We start from the raw sequence: 6,000 nt of genomic DNA, 5'->3' as shown, positions 1-6,000 counted from the left end.
CTTCTATCAGGAGCATCGGGTCCTACAAGGGCAGCGTGTGCTCCTGCAGCACTGGAGTTTGGCAAACTGTTTTGACAAGCATTACAACCACTCAGCTGCAGTCTGGACCCTTAGCCTTGAGTTGCTCCATAGAGTTTCTTAGGACCTCATTCTGTTCTTGTGTCTTCCACTGCTATCCCAAAAGGTAGAGCAGGGCAGTGGGCACTTACCTGAGGAGTGCTTTCATTTATATTCATGATTAATGTGTGGGGAGCCCGCTGGAAGACAGCAAGGGAAAAGCTGTTGCCAGGGAAACAAGATTCTTCTTGGAACTTTTTGAGAAATGTTGAGTTTTTGATGCTTCATGAAACACTGAGCATCACCTGAGAGCTGCGTCACCAGGGTAACCTGCCCTGCCATGCTAGAATGTGGAACTTCAGAGACTAAAGCCATTACCGAATTCTTATTTTGCTAAAAGTTTTTGAACTTGCTAGATGAAAAATTTGCACTCTCTTCCCAGAAAGTTAGACCTACTCTGTCGTAAACTCCACATTAAAAGAAAATAATTGAAAGCAGCAAATTCTGAGACACTCAAGACAGCTTCATCCCGCCACCCTGCCAGGCTGGTGCTGACCTGATTGCTGGCATGTTCTTCTTTTCGGGACCCTCACAGAGAGGATATCTGTTGGGCCTAGAGATGTTAGGATTATACACCACCGAGGAGCTCCCAGTTTTCCCCTGAGGCAACAGCATGTTACAACAGAAGCTGAATTTCAAAGGTAGCATCACAGCAGGTTTAATAAAATATTAAAAACCATGCCATCCTGGATAAACATGAGGGATGTTTAGATCAAACAAAAAAGGTTCTCCAAGTCAGGATTTTTGGTTGCAAGTGACAGAAACCCAACTCAAACTAGCTTTCAAATAAAGGTATTACTTTGGCTTGTAAAATCCAAGGAAGAAAACATCTAACCCACTGCGGGGAAAGAGGTAGAGGTGGGAGTCTGAGACAATCAGGACCAGGGTCAAGTACTGACTAGAGTCTCCCTGCATTGCTTGTCTGCTTCTCTCTCAGTGTTGGCTCCTTTGTCACTGCAGATGATTTTCCACCCAATGGCTGGCAAGATGGCTGTCAGCAGGTTTTGAGCTATATTTCATTTCTGCCCATAGCTCTTTCTCAATGCCATAACAGCTCCTGCAGAAGAACGCCAACTTACCCATTCAGATCGGTACCTCTAAGAATCAGCTCTTCTCAGGGGAAGCCAGGGATCCCATACAGCCATGCGAAAGGGGGAAACATGTCTAGAAGAAGGAAGGGGTTCAGACAAATAGTTTCTGAAGGGCTCCCCCTACAGAATCTCAGCTATGTAGGAAGATCAGTCAGCAAACATCAAAGCTGGAAGTTACTGTGAAGATCTCCTTGTCCAGCATACCAGGAGGGAGACTGACCAAGAGACTTACAGATGGTCGCACAACAAATTAGAGGGAGAGGTGAGACTAGTACCTGGGTCTCTTGGTGTTGTGCTTTTTGATTTTGTCTCTATGCTACAAATCCAGTAAAAAAAAAAACCTGAGTGTGTTTCTCTTCAAAAGAAATGTCTGTCTTGGCTTCTTCCAAACCCCATGACATGCAGGAATTTGTAGTCTCTGGTAGCTTGTTATTGTTATTACTGTTGAAAGAGGAACTGAGAGTCCTTCCCTCTATGTTAGGAAGGAGGAGGGGGTAGGGGACTGCTCACATGAGCTGGGCGTCATGCTTAGTGTTTCACGCTTGTCACCTCATTTAATTCTCACAGCACACGATGAGCAGGCATCCCCATTTTACAGATGAGGAAACTGAGTCTCAGCCACATAAGGCAACTTGCCTAAGATCTCCTAGTGAGTAAGGGACGGGGCTTGCTGGTAGGCAGAAGGTTAGAGACCCTCTCCCTTGACACCCTATTGGGGGGTGTGGGGACAAAGACAGCTGGCTGAGAATCTGCTCAGCCCTGGTATAGCAAATATAGACTCCTTTCTGCCATCCCTGCTATGGACTCTAATGAATCTCTGAGGGGTGTTTACAGATTAGGAATTGCCTGTCCCCCCTCCTCCCTGACCCACCAGGAAAGACAGCAGGCATGGGCACAGAAGACACCTGGGCCCAAGTAACTGGAAGCCACCTTCAGTACCAGGCCCCAGCTGCCTGAGGAGCCTTTTACCAAGCCTACCACATTGCCTATGCCTTTAGTTAATTAATTAATAACAAATAGGCCTATTTTTTTTTTTATGTTCATATTTGCTTTTCAACCATAAGCACATCATAATGAAAATAATGGATTATCCAGACTGGAACTTCTTGCAATGTCTTCTAAATTATATTAAAATATGTATTTATTCCCTTAATTGTCTACAGAGTTGCTAATTTCTTTCATAATGTCACCTTGTGGCAAAGCTAACAGAGCTAATGAAATAATTCTTCTTGCTATTGCCCCAACCCTAAAGCAGTCACATCTTAAACTATTCACAGAAAGTTGTTTGAAGAACTTTTGGAGACTGTATTGTAAGGATGAATTTGTGCTATGAGCATGAAATTCAATTTATATTTTCAGCTGGTTGTCCAAGTATAAGAAGGCTTCCCCAGTGTTTAATGGAGCCATTTGTCTCTAGTTATAAGCATTCATGCAATGTGACTTGTACAGACCTGGAGTTCTGCCTTTTTTCTCTGGCATGAGCACCCAGTAAACAAACAAAAGGGCTCTAGAAATCAGTCAGAATCATAAATAGCCTTCTTTCTCATGGAGATGGTGAGTCTCCAGGGAACTTCAGAAATGAGCCAGATTGTACAGTCTCACCGTCAAGGCACTTAGATTACCGATCTAGAACATTCCCTTTTGTGTGGTTCTGGGTTGTAGGAATCCTTTAATGAAACTAAGAATGTCTGGAATTTAGACTTAGGAGAAAGCCTGGCCAGGATGATAGCTCTTTCCTAGTAATCTTATAAACATTACTGCTGCTGTTATTATGATTGCTCCAATTTCTTATGTAGAAATTTGCAAAATGCTGTAGAGTCATTTTATGCAGAAAAAGAAGAGCTAACTGACTATTGCTAAAGAGCGTTCAAAAATTGCTGACAACTGAGAAAAGACTCATTCTGGTGAGGAAGTAAATAACCAAAGTAATAACCAAGGCTAATTATAGAAAAGTAAGAAGAGATGATGTTGTGTACAATAATAACAGTGTTAACACCACCTCAGGGAAAGTTTCTGTTGATTACTTTTTTCCCCTCTCTGTTAAAGCCATACTTTGTTGTTTTTTTGCATGTCATAACAATTTTTTGTTGAACACAAAACATTTTAGATAATATAATGTGGCAACACTTGAAATCAGACTCTTCCCCTCCCCAGAGATTGTTGTTGCTGCCTGTTGTAGTTGTATGGGTGCTAAGCATTTAAGGAAATCTTAGTTTAAGGAAATGAAGCGTTTTTAGAAAAATGCCTGAGCAAATAAATAATAACTAATTGTCTGAAAATCGTGTATTCCTTGTTGTGTGTGGCCACTGGAGTCTCTACTCAGCTCTGTGTTTAGCTAATGATTAGAGATTTCCTTAAATGCCTAGCACCATGAGTTTCCCTGTCTTTGCTAAAGAGCTCTGTCTGAGTGTTGGAGCATGCCTTTTACACTCAGCCAGGCAGTTGACAGGTCTGCCTCAGGTGTCAATTCCTGCTTGTGCAGAGCCTTGAGATCAGGTAGAGGTGGGATCTTAGGACTTCCCCAGGTTTCTCCTGAGTATGTGCACAACCCTGGAAATGCGCATAGCTCTACATATGTGCACGGCCTTCTAGATTCGCAGGAACATGCTGGAACTTTTCAGTGCCCCTACGGACATCTCATTCTCAGATTTTCCTTTTATTCTTTTTGTTTAGTGGATTATTTACCCAACTGTTATCATCTGCCTCAAGCAGCTGCAACGTTAAACATCTGTCTGTAATTGTTTCCAACAATGCCTCCCGTGTAATGGCTTTTTACACTGGAAAAACACTGAGTGCGGTCAAATAGAGATAGCCTCATCAGTGGGATGTTTTAGAGAACCACCAGACCCATAAGATAATGACAATTCTTTAAATAAATTTTTGAAGGAGCTACATCCCTGCTATGGTCTAAGTGTGTCACCCAAAATTCATGTGTTCGAAACAGTCCCCAATGAAACAGTGTCGGGAGGAGGGACTTTTTAGGAGATATTTAGGGCATGCCACTAGTTATGATCAGATAGGAGGAATAAGTTCTGGTTTCTGTTGCACGGTAGGGTGACTATAGCTAACAGTTAAGTTTTGTGTATTACATAATAGCTAGAGGAGAGGCTTTTGAATGTTTTCGCCACAAAGAAATGATAAATTGCATGAGATGGTTGATATTTTAACTACCCTGACTTGATTATTGTACAATATATTCATGAAAATATCAGATTGTACCCCATAAGTGTATACAATTACAATGTGTAAGTTAAAATTTGTAAAAATGCCACTGTAAAAAGGGCTATGGGAGTGGGTTCACTAACTTAGAACATACTTACGGTTATAAAGTGGAGTCGGGAGGGAAAGGGGGATGGGGAAGGAGGTTGGGGATAATTGTGGGCATAATTGGGTGGGGAACACGAGGAGGTATAATCACAATTTATGGTAATGGGCATGCTGCCAGTATGGATCTGGCCATCATATCTTAGGCATGAATAGTGACAATTTGCTTTGTACCCCATGAATATTCATAACCAATAAAAAAAATTTACTGGTAGAATTAACTTTATTGATAAGTTAAGGATGAAATAAAGAAGGTAATTTGTAATCACACAAACAGTTCCAAAATTAATAATCAGCTTTCCTGCTCTTAAAATGGTCCCCACCACTGAGGGACCCTCCTCTGCCCTTCTTCTACCCTCTCAGCCCCAGCCCCACCATTTCACTGGTTTCTCTCACCACCCTCACCTCTGTCCCTTTTCTCTGTGCCTCCTTCCTCTTTCCATTTCTCAGTCCCCCTGCTCTTCCCCTCAGGCCTCAAATGGATGAATTCCAGCTCCTCTTGAAGAAAAGCTGAACAATCGTTTTGGTACTTAGGCACCTGACCTCAGGGTCCCACCCTCTACCCTGAGCAGCATATTACTGTCTTGTGCCTACCAAGCACAGTTCCCTCCCGAAGCCCAGTGCACACTTAGATGTCATGTGTCTCAAGCTGTGCACTTGTACAGTGGAAAAGACCATGGCTGGGAATCACAACGACAGTGCATGGCCAAATCTGCATGGGGCCACATTCTGACTCCAGTGGGCCCCAGGCACTTTTGCTTTCATGGGCCACTTCCTCCATAAAAAATATTTTAAAAATATATTTATGACTGCATTGGTATAAGACAAATAGAATTCCAGGTGGATTATATTCATCTTCGATTCTGATTTTAAAAGAAATTAGAATGTGTTCATGGGTCCCTAAAAGTATGATGGGCCATTGGCACTGCGCCTACCATGCCTGCTGGCTGAGTCGGCCTGTGAGACTGTACACTTTTCACTCTGCTTTGCACCTGATTGAGGTGGGCTCTCCGGTCTGTGAAGGGGGCCATGGGTCCCAGGAATCTTTCAATACAATAAACGTGTACCTACTTGTTTACCAAAGCAGACACCAGAGAGGCAGGCTTCCTGTAGAATTATAGGGCAGCTGCAAATATTTGTAAGCGGTGCATAATTATTTTTGCTATAAAAGCCTTGTTCCTAATAGGCTTGACTTATCTATGATACCTTTCAGAACAAAGCAGCTCATTCAACTATCACGTGACTCTGCCCAATGTCTAATAACAATAACGTCAACTGTCATCATTGTCACACTGTTATTGGGTGCTCACTGTGTGCCCAGACCACATTAAATGCTTTACGTGTCCTGTCTCTTTTAATCCTCATAACTCTCTTGGGAGATAGTCAGGGTTCTCTAGTGACATAGAACTGATGGGATATACAAGGGAGATAACGAGAAGAGATTTATTAGGGGAATTAGCTCACTCAA

The sequence above is a fragment of the Cynocephalus volans genome, chromosome 7, assembly GCF_027409185.1.
Source record: "Cynocephalus volans isolate mCynVol1 chromosome 7, mCynVol1.pri, whole genome shotgun sequence".
NCBI lineage: Eukaryota > Metazoa > Chordata > Mammalia > Dermoptera > Cynocephalidae > Cynocephalus > Cynocephalus volans.
Note: the sequence above shows the minus strand (reverse complement) of the source record.